At 47.7% G+C, this 13,178-nt stretch overlaps 1 protein-coding gene across 1 annotated transcript in view; it reads left to right on the top strand.

Annotated features, from left to right (window-relative positions):
* Positions 1 to 11,681, top strand: part of SLC7A5 (solute carrier family 7 member 5) — a 71,155-nt gene extending 59,474 nt beyond the window's left edge. The window contains exons 12-13 of the transcript XR_003942260.1: positions 8,437 to 8,440; positions 11,670 to 11,681. The gene's annotated coding sequence lies outside the window, so the exon portion shown is untranslated. The remainder of the gene's footprint in view (positions 1 to 8,436; positions 8,441 to 11,669) is intronic.
* The last annotated feature ends 1,497 nt before the right edge of the window (positions 11,682 to 13,178 follow it).

The following is a 13,178-nucleotide window of genomic DNA, read 5'->3' as shown; positions in this document are numbered from 1 at the left end:
ATAAGGGCAGTCAAATTGGGGCAGTCTGGATATCCTGAAGGTAAGAGTTAGGTGCCGAAGGCAGCATTGAAGAGGTGGGCTTTAAGCAAAGACTTGAAGATGGGCAGGGAGGGGGCTTGACGTAAGGGCTCAGGAAGGTTGTTCCAGGCATAGGGTGAGGCGAGGCAGAATGGGCGGAGCCTGGAGTTGGCAGTGGTGGAGAAGGGTACTGAGAGGAGGGATTTGTCCTGTGAACGGAGGTTTCGGGTGGTAACATAAGGGGAGATGAGGGTAGAGAGGTAGTGAGGGGCAGCAGATTGAGTACATTTGTAGGTAAGAAGGAGAAACTTGAACTGAATGCGGTATCGGATTGGAAGCCAGTGAAGTGACCTGAGAAGAGGGGTGATATGAGTATATCAGTTCTGGCGGAATATAAGACGTGCAGCAGAGTTCTGAACAGATTGAAGGGGGGATAGATGGCTAAGTGGGAGTCCGGTGAGGAGTAAGTTGCAGTAGTCAAGGCGAGAGGTAATGAGAGCGTGGACGAGAGTTCGGGTGGTGTGTTCAGAGAGGAAAGGGCGAATTTTGCTGATGTTGAAGAGGAAGAAGCGACAGGTCTTGGCTATCTGCTGGATGTGTGCCGAGAAGGAGAGGGAGGAGTCGAAGATGACTCTGAGGTTGCGGGCAGATGAGACGGGGAGGATGAGGGTGTTATCAACTGAGATAGAAAGTGGAGGAAGAGGAGAAGTGGGTTTTGGTGGAAAGACGATGAGCTCAGGCTTGGACATGTTCAGTTTCAGGTGGCGGTTGGACATCCATGTAGCGATGTCGGTTAAGCAGGCCAATACCTTTGCCTGGGTCTCCGCGGAGATGTCTGGTGTGGAGAGATACAGCTGGGTGTCGTCCGCATAGAGATGATACTGGAAGCCATGAGATGAGGGAGCCCAGGGAAGAGGTGTAGATTGAGAAGAGAAGGGGTCCAAGGACAGATCCCTGGGGAACACCAACAGATAGCGGGATGGGGGTGGAGGAAGATCCATGAGAGTGAACTCTGAAGGTGTGGTGGGAGAGATAGGAGGAGAACCAGGAGAGGACAGAGCCCTGGAACCCGAATGAGGACAGTGTGGCAAGGAGTAAATCATGATTGACAGTGTCAAAAGCGGCGGATAGATCGAGGAGGATGAGGATGGAGTAGTGGCCTCTGGATTTGGCAAGGAACAGGTCATTACAGACTTTAGAGAGTGCTGTTTCTGTCGAGTGTAGAGGGCGAAAACTGGATTGAAGTGGATCGAGGATGGCATGAGAGGAGAGAAAATCAAGGCAGCAGCTGTGAATGGCACGCTCAAGTATTTTGGAGAAGAAGGATAGTAGGGAGATGGGTCGGTAGTTGGAGGGACAGGTAGGGTCAAGTGATGGTTTTTTGAGGAGAGGTGTGACTACGGCGTGCTTGAAGGTGTCAGGGACAGTTGCAGTGGAGAGAGAGAGGTTGAGGATATGACAGATGGAGGGGGTGACAGTATGAGAGATGGTGTTAAGTAAGTTGGTGGGGATGGGATCAGAGGAACAGGTGGTGCATTTCGAGGAGGAAAGAAGGCGAGCGGTTTCCTCCTCGTTGATGTCAGGAAAGGAGGAGAAAGAGGCCTGGGTTGGTTGGTCGAGGGTTGAAGGGTGAAGAGGCACCTGGAGCAGAGGCCATGGGTGAATCAGGGTGGACCTGGAAGTCACCCCAAAGAAGGCTGGGAGAATATGCAGATAGTAACATAGTAAATGAATGGTCCATCCAGTCTCCCCAACAAGATAAACTCATTTTACATGGTATGTGATACTTTATATGCATACCTGAGTTTGATTGTCCCTGCCTTTCTCAGGGCACAGACCGTAGAAGTCTGCCCAGCACTGTTCTTGTACTAAAAGTTCTGAAGCTAACGTCGAAGCCCCTTAAAATTTACACTCCAGCCCGTCCATATCTATTCATTCACCATCCCTTCCTGAGAGCATCAGGCCCTGTGTTAGCTCCCAGGCAGCCTTTCTAAAAGGGGCTGGTACTGTAGAACACAAGCAATATCCAGATTTTCCCTTCCCCAGCCAAGACTCCCCCCCCCCCCCACCCAAAAGAAAAACACACTTCCCAGTCCCTCCAGACCTTCCACTGCCCAAAGACACCTTAATTATGTCTTCACCCTCATTGGCTTTCCCTATTCCCCTGTTAAAGACCCCCCCCCCCATTCCTCCCATAGCCCCCCCAGCCTGCTTCAAGCAATCAGGGGTGGTTTAAAGGTACGGGGCAGGAGTGATCCCCAGGCGCTTAGGGTTCCATATAAGGACAGCGTTAGTTGCCAGTGGTATTGGTCCTGTGTGGGTCTGGAAAGCACCTATAATTTTAAAGAAGTGTTTTTTTAACTAATTAAGAGAGAGGAGTGGCCTAGTGGTTAGGGTGGTGGACTTTGGTCCTGGGGAACTGAGGAACTGAGTTCGATTCCCAATTCAGGCACAGGCAGCTCCTTGTGACTCTGGGCAAGTCACTTAACCCTCCATTGCCCCATGTAAGCCGCATTGAGCCTGCCATGAGTGGGAAAGCGCATAAAATAGATACTATTGGAGATTCTACATGGAATGTTGCTACTATTGGAGATTCTACATGGAATGTTGCTATTCCACTAGCAACATTCCATGTAGAAGCCTGCGCGGCCACATTGGTGATCTGCAAGGGCCGACTTCTACATGGAATGTTGCTAGTGGAATAGCCACATTCCATGTATAGTAGCAACAGTGGAGGAGTGGCCTAGTGGTTAGGGTGGTGGACTTTGGTCCTGGGGAACTGAGGAACTGAGTTGGATTCCCACTTCAGGCACAGGCAGCTCCTTGTGACTCTGGACAAGTCACTTAACCCTCCATTGCCCCACGTAAGCCGCATTGAGCCTGCCATGAGTGGGAAAGCACGGGGTACAAATGTAACAAAAATAAAATAGATACTATTGGAGATTCAACACGGAATGTTGCTACTATTGGAGATTCTACATGGAATGTTGCTATTCCATAGTAACATAGTAGATGACAGCAGAAAAAGACCGTATAAGTCTGCCCCGCACTATCCCCGCCTCCCAACCACCAGCCCCACCTCCCAACCACCAGCTCTGGCACAGGCACAGACCGTATAAGTCATAGTAACATAGTAACATAGTAGATGACGGCAGAAAAAGACCTGCACGGTCCATCCAGTCTGCCCAAGATAAACTCATGTGTATACCTTACCTTGATTTGTACCTGTCTTTCTCAGGGCACAGACCGTATAAGTCTGCCCAGCAGTTTTTCCTGCCTCCCAACCACCTGTCCCGCCTTCCATCACCGGCTCTGGCACAGACCGTATAAAAGTCTGCCCTCCCCTATCCTCGCCTCCCAACCACCAACCCCTCTTCCCCCCATCTGCTCTGCCCAGCACTATCCTCACCTCCCCACCACCAGCCCTGCCTCCCAACCACCGGCTCTGGCACAGACCGTACAAGTCTGTCCAGCATTATCCCCGCCTCCCAACCACCAGTCCCGCTTCCCACCACCGGCTCTGGCACAGACCGTATAAGTCTGCCCAGCACTATCCCCACCTCCCAACCACCAGCCCCGCCTCCCGATCTTGTCTAAACTCCTGAGGATCCATTCCTTCGGCACAGGATTCCTTTATGCTTATCCCACACATGTTTGAATTCCGTTACCGTTTTCATTTCCACCACCTCCCGCGGGAGGGCATTCCAAGCATACACTACTCTCTCCGTGAAAAAATACTTCCTGACATTTTTCTTGAGTCTGCCCCCCCCTTCAATCTCATTTCATGTCTTCTCGTTCTACCACCTTCCCATCTCCGGAAAAGGTTCGTTTGCGGATTAATACCTTTCAAATATTTGAACATCTGTATCATATCACCCCTGTTTCTCCTTTCCTCCAGAGTATACATGTTTAGTTCAGCAAGTCTCTCCTCATACGTCTTGTAACGCAAATCCCATACCATCCTCATAGCTTTTCTTTGCACCGCTTCAATTCTTTTTACATCCTTAACAAGATACGGCCTCCAAAACTGAACACAATACTCCAGGTGGGGCCTCACCAACGACTTATACAGGGGCATCAACACCCCCTTTCTTCTGCTGGTCACACCTCTCTTTATACAGCCTAACAACCTTCTAGCTATGGCCACCACCTTGTCACACTGTTTCGTCGCCTTCAAATCCTCAGATACTATCACCCCAAGATCCCTCTCTCCGTCCGTACCTATCAGACTCTCCCCGCCTAACACATACGTCTCCCGTGGATTTCTACTTCCTAAGTGCATCACTTTGCATTTCTTCGCATTGAATTTTAATTGCCAAACCTTAGACTATTCTTCTAGCTTCCGTAGGTCCTTTTTCATGTTTTCCACTCCCTCCACTAGCAACATTCCATGTAGAAGCCTGCGTGGCCACATTGGTGATCTGCAAGGGCTGACTTCTACATGGAATGTTGCTAGTGGAATAGCAACATTCCATGTAGAATCTCAAATAGTAGCAACAGTGGAGGAGTGGCCTAGTGGTTAGGGTGGTGGACTTTGGTCCTGAGGAACTGAGTTCGATTCCCACTTCAGGCACAGGCAGCTCCTTGTGACTCTGGGCAAGTCACTTAACCCTCCATTGCCCCACGTAAGCCGCATTGAGCCTGCCATGAGTGGGAAAGCGCAGGGTACAAATGTAACAAAAATAAAATAGATACTATTGGAGATTCTACATGGAATGTTGCTATTCCACTAGCAACATTCCATGTAGAAGGCTGCGCAGGCTTCTGTTTCTGTGAGTCTGACGTCCTGCACGTACGTGCAGGACGTCAGACTCACAGAAGCAGAAGCCTGCGTGGCCACATTGGTGATCTGCAAGGGCCGACTTCTACATGGAATGTTGGAACATTCCATGTAGAATCTCAAATAGTAGCAACAGTGGAGGAGTGGCCTAGTGGTTAGGGTGGTGGACTTTGGTCCTGAGGAACTGAGCTCGATTCCCACTTCAGGCACAGGCAGCTCCTTGTGACTCTGGACAAGTCACTTAACCCTCCATTGCCCCATGTAAGCTGCATTAAGCCTGCCATGAGTGGGAAAGCACGGGGTACAAATGTAATAAAAATAATTTCTTGCCTATTTTTAAACTAGTTGTTTTGATGATTTTATCTAAATAAGAAATATCCCCCCCCTTTTTTTAGTTATCCTAATTTATCTCACATAATTACATTCTCACTAGAGAAAATAAAGCTTTCACAGGCAAAGTGAAGCTCGTTTTTTTTCTTTTTTCCTCTATTAGTTATTCTTTTTTTTTTTTTTTAATTTTTGTTTGGCCTTTTTCCTGTGTAACACCTGTTTCCTTATCAGTTCTCACTTCGCTCCAGTACACAATGCAGGCTGAGAGCCGAAACACATCAGGCATCTGAGTAATTACCTACAGAACTAATCATACGGGACTATCGCGTGGATCTTATTGTATTTTGTTTGTTCCTGCTCACGGCGGCACTCGATTTGTGGCCTCTGCTCTTTGAAACCTTCTGCTCAATGTGCTGCTGCGGCTAAGAAAGCAAATAGAATGTTAGGTATTACTAGGAAAGGAATGGAAAACAAAAATGATGCACCTCAAATATTTGGTCACCAAATCTCAAAAAAAGATATAGTGGAACTAGAAAAGGTACAGAGAAAGGCGACGAAAATGTTAAAGGGGATGGGACGACTTCCCTATGAGGAAAGGCTGAAGCTGTTAGGGCTCTTCAGCTTGGAGAAAAGATACGATAGAGGGGAGATACGATAGAGGTCTATAAAATAATGAGTGGAGTGGAACGGGTAGATGTGAATTGCTTGTTTACTCTTTCCAAAAATACTAGGACTAGGGGGCACACAATGAAGTAGTAAATTTAAAATGAATCGTAGAAAATATTTCATCACTCAACGTGTAATTAAACTCTGGAATTCATTGCCAGAGAATGTAATAAAACTGGTTAGTTTAGCGGGGTTTAAAAAAAGGTTCGGATGACTTCCTAAAGAAAAAGTCCATAGACCATTATTAAAATAGACTTGGGGAAAATCCACTGCTTATTTCTTGGATAAGCAGCATAAAATGTATTGTACTGTTTTGGGATCTTGCCAGGTACTTGTGATCTGGATTGGCCACTGTTGCAAACCAGATGCTGGGCTTGATGGACCTTTGGTCTGTCCCAGTGTGGCAATACTTATGTACTTTCCACAGCGTGCACGTCTCGGCACTTCGTCTGATATTGGCTGACTCATGCATTAGCAGATGTATCCGCCATTGGCAGGACAGTAGCTTGAGCCAGTACAGCCCTGTTTATGAGATGCCTAATGCACACTGAAGAGCATCTGTTGTGCAAGCAGATAGGAATCTAAGGCCTGAGCCTGCATTTAGATATTCTCCTCAGCTCCTATCTTCCCTAAATAGACCACATTGCAAACCACGCTAGCACGTATCACAGGATACCACAGGCATTCAGCACCAGGGCATCCTACTCCGGCATCTCCTCTAAAGCAGAAACTGAGACAGCATTAGCGTTTCTAACGCACCTTTAAAATTAAGGCACGTTAAACGCTAACGCACCTGTATATTTATTTATTTACTACATTTGTACCCCGCTCTTTCCCACATATAGCAGGTCCAGTGCAGCTTACATAGTAAAAGAAAGCATCTAACATGGTAAAGAATGCAGTAAAAACAAGGAAATGTAGAAAGAGTATTATAAATTGTGATGATCATAACTACTTACATTATGAAAGGCATTACAAAGGGCACGTGAAAAGAATATAATGAACTGAGAAAAAAAACAAAAAAACACAGTGGCAACATTTCTATGGGCACATTAGCGTTTAACGCGCGTGAAACATTTACTCGCGTTAAAAGTAAACGTAGGCGTTGGGATGCAACGCTGATGGAACTGCATAACACAAACTCAACTAAGAAGGGCCCCCGTAGATTTGGCCCTGGACCCCTCCTGCCGATGACCCTCTCAACCCCCCCCTCTCAGTGTCGCCTGCCTTTGCTGGCGGGGGACCCCAACCCCCGACAGCCAAGGTCTTTTTCTTCCCGCAAAAGGCTTCCTTCTGTTTCTGACGTCCTGCACGTACAACATGCAGAACGTCAGACTCACAGAACGAAGCCTTGCAGATCAGCTGGACGTGCAGGACGTCAGAAACAGAAGGAAGCCTTTTGCGGGAAGAAGAGGACCTCGGCTGGCGGGAGTTGGGGTCCCCCACCAGCAAAGGTAGGCGACGGAGGGTTGGCGGCAGGAGGGGGGTGTCAAGAGGGTCGGCGGCGGGGGGGGGGGGCAAAGTTGGTGGTGGCGGCGGGGTGGGGGGAGGCTAAAATGTGCCCCCTCACCTCGGGGCTCTGGACCCCCCCCCCCCCCGCCGAAGTCTGGCTACGCCCCTGCAATAAACTACTTCACTGGTTATGTGTTCAGTGTTCAAACAGTTTTCAAGAGCTCTATCTTGATAGGAAGGAAAAGCCTCAGGTTTATCACAGGCATGTTACGTTTTTAAACCATTCAACATTCATGATAGGCAAAAAAAACCTTCCACCTTCCCTTTTTTTAATTAAATTATATTTCTAAAAAAAACAAAAAACTCTCTCAACAGTATTTAGCCTTTGAGCAGAATACATGTCCCCGATGTTGGCCAGCGTTTCGCAGTACTGTACTGACTCAGGGGGATCGGACCATTCTGCCACGAGCTCCATGGTCCGTTCAGTACTCTACGGCTGCCTCAAGGGGAACGGGCCATGGAGCACGTGGCAGAATGGTCCGATCCCCCTGAGTCAGTAGAGTACTGCGAAACAGTAGCCAACGTCAGGACATCTGATTTGCTCAAAAGCTAAGCACTGTTTGAAGAGTTTTATTTTTAGAAAGACTGAAATATTTAAAACTATAATTTAATTTAAAAAAGGGAAGGTAGAAGGGTTTTTTTTTTTTTTGCCTATGATGGATGTTGAACAGGTTAAAAACGTAACATGCCTGTGATAAATCTGAGGTTTTTCCTTCCTACCAAGATAGTGGCCTTGTGACGCTGATGGAACTGGCCAGAAATTAAAGACAAAAATCAGCTTACACAAACACAAAAATTACACATCAGAAAGAAGATCAATGCCAAGGGGAGATCGCTGCATAATTATCTTGAGCTGGATATTAAGAAGAAAATTCAAAATCATTCCGAAACTTAAGACTTTTGAAATTAAAACGATTAGTCAACTCAGAACTAACAAGAAAGGATTTAGCAGAGATCTGGGCTTATTAACACAACACAAGCCATACATTTCCGAGACCCTTAATCATTCCAACATGTCAGATATCCCCCTTCCACCTCACATTTTCATTGGACCGCATTTTATTATTCACGTATGTTGTCTTTTACTCATTCTGTTTGGACATGAAGAAGGGACTTTCAGCTCCTAAAAGTTAAGTTAGTTCAACTGCATCTTAATTTGTATTTTTAAGGCTGACTTACATTAGTAAGATTAGATGATCATGCAGAGCAGTTCTGGGGCCAGCACCTGGGACTACCTTGTGCATGAGCTCACAGGCCTCTGGCTCATGATTCTGTTGGCCAGTGCCCCACATTTCAAGCCATATAAAACAACCGTGTGAGGCTCCGATAGGCGCTGGAGGAGTGGAGCGCCATATTGGGTGATCTGGGGTGCAGCCATCTTCTCCTAGCTGACATTTCTGGGGCTCGAACAGATCGCTGCACCATTCGTCTCGGGGGCTGGAGTTGACGGTTACAGGAGCAGATTTCTTTTTTTAAATTCTTTCTTTATCACCAATAAAAGAGGCCCGTTTCTGGAGCAAATGAAATGGGCGCTAGCAAGGTTTTCCTCCCCAACAGCCCCCCTTCTCCCTCCCTCCCTACCTACTTGCCGACCCCTTCGTCGTTCTGACGCCATTGCTCCGCACCTCCTGAACGCACCGTACGCCATTGCTCTGCCCTCGATGTGTGACGCCATTGCTCCGCCCTCGACGTCATCACGTTTGACGCGAGGGCGGGGCCCCGAGACTTGGCGATTTCGGTGGCTTCACCACCACGAACCCTTCAAACCCGTCTTGAAGGAAGTGACGTCAGTGGCTTGGCTTCACTGACGTCAGTGTCTTCAAAACGTTGAGGGTGAGTTTTATTATATAGGATTTTTAATCAATTTACAAGCATTCACACTTGAATAGGAAAATCAGATTAAACCATTTTACAAGAATATGTTCATAGTAAAGAAATAAAAAAAATGAATACATCTTGCATTAGACCACCGAATAGGGGACAAAGACCGTAAATACACTCAGGAGATGAGAATCAAAGTAAACTTTAAAGAAAGACTTAACAGATTATCCACTTTATACTATCAAACTAGTAAAAAAGGCCCGTTTCCGAAACCAATGAAACGGGCGCTAGCAAGTGGCTTTTTTTGTGTGTGTGTGTATGTGTCACAGAGTTATTTTGTGTGTGTGTGTGTGTGTGTGTGTCATATTGTCTTTATTGAAACTTGCAACAAGACAAACCAAGCATACAAACAAGCGATAAAACAAGCAATAAAACCCGCTAACTAATACATAAATAAAACCTTACTGGCCAATACCCCCGCCCCTCAACAAACCCTCCCACTCAGGGAGGCTGAAACGAAAAACCCCTCCAATGCCTTGCCCACTGTAGTCCAGAACAATGCTCCTTCTCCCTCACTGCCAGCTGCTGGACAAAATGTACCACATCCCCTGCCACCTCCTGTACAGACAGCCACTTCCGATATAATGAAGCTTGGCAGCGTGCCTGCCACAGGAAGTAACAAAGGGCTGCAGCGATGATATACAGTGTCTCCCTACACCACCCCTTTCCTTTTGGAAACCCTCCATAGGCCCATTCTGCATAAGATAGCTGGTGGAAGAAAGGAATCCCTAATTGGCGGGCTACTGCCTGACAGACTTGTTGATTGAACGGGCACTTGAGGAGGAAGTGGTCCATTGTTTCATCCTCCGTCACGCACTCCCCCCTCGGGCACTTACGATCATTGCTGTTTCTATTTTTCATGTTAGCTCGAACATAAAGCCGGCTGTGGAAAGTCAGCCAGGCCATGTCCGCAATCTTCCGGGGGAGGCGTGATGAATTGAGGAAAGCCAGACCTTCCTCCTGTATTGGACCTGGGCAGTCCCTCAAGGCTAGACGTGTTGAAAAGTGTGTCTGAATAATGCGGTGTTGTAGCTGCCTCCTGTCCTCCTTCTGGATTTCCTGTACTGTGATACCCCATCTCTTCACCAATCTCAACAGAGGTGAGATGTACTGTGGCAAGTATCCCGCCTTCCCTCGCAGGGGCATTGCCTGACCTCCCCTCACCCAATCCCTCAAGTACCGCTGAAGCCAGGAGGCCATGCAGTCTGCCCAAGCCGGCCTCCCTTCCCGCAAGACCCCTCCCAGATTTTGTTGGAAAAAGAAACAACTAAAATGTACCACAGGGTTGACCATTCCCAACCCCCCCTCCCTTTTGGGCAAATAGGTCACCTCCCTCCGGATAATATTCATCCTGTTCCCCCATAGCTGTTGGAAAAACAAGCTGTATACTCTGGCATGTAACGATATAGGCAGTAAACAGACCTTGGATATGAACAGGAGAAGGGGTATCAGATAGGTCTTAATGACATGCAGTTTTTCCACAAACCGCAACTTATATGATTTCCACTGGGCCACCCTTTCCTCGACTCTCCTACTACTACTACTACTACTATTTAACATTTCTAGAGCGCTACAAAGTGTACGCAGCGCTGTACAAACACAGAAGAAAGACAGTCCCTGCTCAAAGAGCTTACAATCTAACAGACAAAAAGTAAAGCATTTAAATCCAGCCCCTTCTCCCAGTTGATCGTATCATAGTCCTGTCTGCCTACCCAGAGACCCAGGATCCGTACTTCATCCCTTGCTACTGGGTACTGACTGGGAAGTTTGAAAGCTGGTCTGCCCTGTCCTACCCAAATTGCGGAGCTCTTATCCTGGTTTATCTGGGCCCCCGCAGCCTGTGTGTATTCTGCCATCCAGGTCTGAACTCGCTCGGCTTCCTCCTTGCTACTGATTACTACTGTGACATCATCTGCGTAGGCGACACATCGCCATGTGTGTGAACCCAAAGAGATGCCCTCTAGTTGACCGCTAAACCCTCCACTCAACCTTCTGAGGAAAGGATCTAAGGAAAGGACGTACAGCAAGGGGCTGAGGGGACACCCCTGCCGTACCCCTGACCTCACTGCAAAGCTCTTGCCCACCCAACCATTTATTAGAGTGCTACTCCTTGCATTGCGATACAAAGTCTGGATCCACCCTATAAACTGGTCGGGTATCCCATAGCACCGAAGCACTAGCCATAGGTACTCCTGGGACACCCTGTCAAAAGCCTTAGACTGATCAAGGGTCAGCAAATACTTTCCCTTTGTCCCACCTTGACTCCTTTCCACTATTTCACGGATGGTACAAACTGCTTCCACTGCCCCTTTCCCCTTCACCGAGCAAAACTGTGCTGAGGACAAGAGACCACCCACTGCCCCAGCCAGGCGGTTGTAAATAATCCTGGCCATTATTTTCCTATCTACATTCAGAAGACTTATGGGTCTCCAGTTCTCGATAAGTTCCAGATTTCCCTTCTTTGCGAGGAGAACCAAAATAGAACACTGCTGTGAAGGGGCCAAACGCCCGTTCTGCAAACAATTATTAAAAATTGCAGCTAACACTGGAATCAGGACCACACGGAATTTTTTGTAGAACTCTGGGGTCAGCCCATCGGGACCCGGAGTTGTACGTGCTGATAGCGTATCAATAGCATCATCTACCTCTCCTGTGGTAATGGGCCTAAGCAGTTGTTCCATCTCCCCCTCCGAAACCTTTTCCAAGCCTGGGGCACTCTGCACGTATGATAGCATGAAGTTAGAAACCAAGCTCTCTTTCCCCCACAATTGGGTGTAAAACCGAATGACCCTGGCCTCGATTGAACGTTGGTTCGTCAATCGCTGCCCTGCTTCATCTCTCATAGCATAAATGACCTTGTGTCCTACTGCTACCTTGCAATTCTGGAAAGGATCCGGGGAATACCGATGCCCATATTCCCTTTCCAGAAGCAAAGCAGCGTATCGATCATATTGCAACAGCCTCAACTGGGCCTGCAAAGCTTCTATCTCTCCCTTCTCTAGATGGTTGGAGACCGCGTGGTCCAATTGCTTACGAAGACGACAGCACTGTGCCTGTAACCCCAGACTCTGCTTCCTGGCTAGGGACCGGAAAAGGGCCTTGACTCGCCCCTTTACCATGTCCCACCAGGCTCCCTTATCATCCATCACCTCCCATAGTGTTTCTTGGTCTGCTAAAAAACCCTCAAATATTTGTCTGTTTTCCTCTACTTCTAATAACTTTGCACTCAGTTTCCAAAATCCTGGGCCTTTCTGCGCCCCTTCGCATATTGTTAAGACTGTGGAAACTAAGGCATGATCTGAATATTCCGTCCATCTATTCGGCTGCCCCTGAAACTTAGCCAACCCGCCTACAAAGAGCCAGTCAATACGGCTCTCCTTGTCTCCCCTTCTAAAAGTGAACCCCTTCCCTCCCGCCACCTCCAGTCTTGCCTGTTTTACAATTGCTGCCAGCTGGAGGCTGTCATAACCCACCTGACGCCTGGACCCCTTTCTATCTGCTTGCTGTAAGACCATATTAAAGTCTCCTCCAAATACCACCAATTTGCTTGTATATAAATACGGTTTCACCCGGAGCAACAGCTGCTTGCGTTCCCAACTAATCTGGGGCCCATAAAAGTTAATGATTCGCACTGCTACCCCTCTAATGAAAACGTCTAAGACAACACACCTCCCTATCTCCACCTCTATTTCCCTCGTAATCTCCACTTCTCGGGTGGCAAAAAGAATAGCCACCCCTGCGCATCTTTCTTTGGCCAGAGACCAGAATGAGGGCCCCCCTTTCCAATCTCTCTTGGCCCGGTGCAGGAGCTGCAAAGAATCCAAATGAGTCTCCTGCAACAGGATGCAGTCTACCTTGCACTGGGTCAAATCGCTAAAGGCGACAAATCTAGTTCTCTCTGCCTTTATGCTGGCTACATTCAGAGTTGCAAAGATTAAGGACAAGGCAGCCATGGTTTATTTCTTAAATTTCTTACCCCTCCTCATCTCTT

The sequence above is a fragment of the Microcaecilia unicolor genome, chromosome 5 (genome assembly GCF_901765095.1).
Source record: "Microcaecilia unicolor chromosome 5, aMicUni1.1, whole genome shotgun sequence".
In the NCBI taxonomy this organism is placed as follows: Eukaryota; Metazoa; Chordata; class Amphibia; order Gymnophiona; family Siphonopidae; genus Microcaecilia; species Microcaecilia unicolor.
This window is presented reverse-complemented; position numbering and strand designations above follow the sequence as displayed.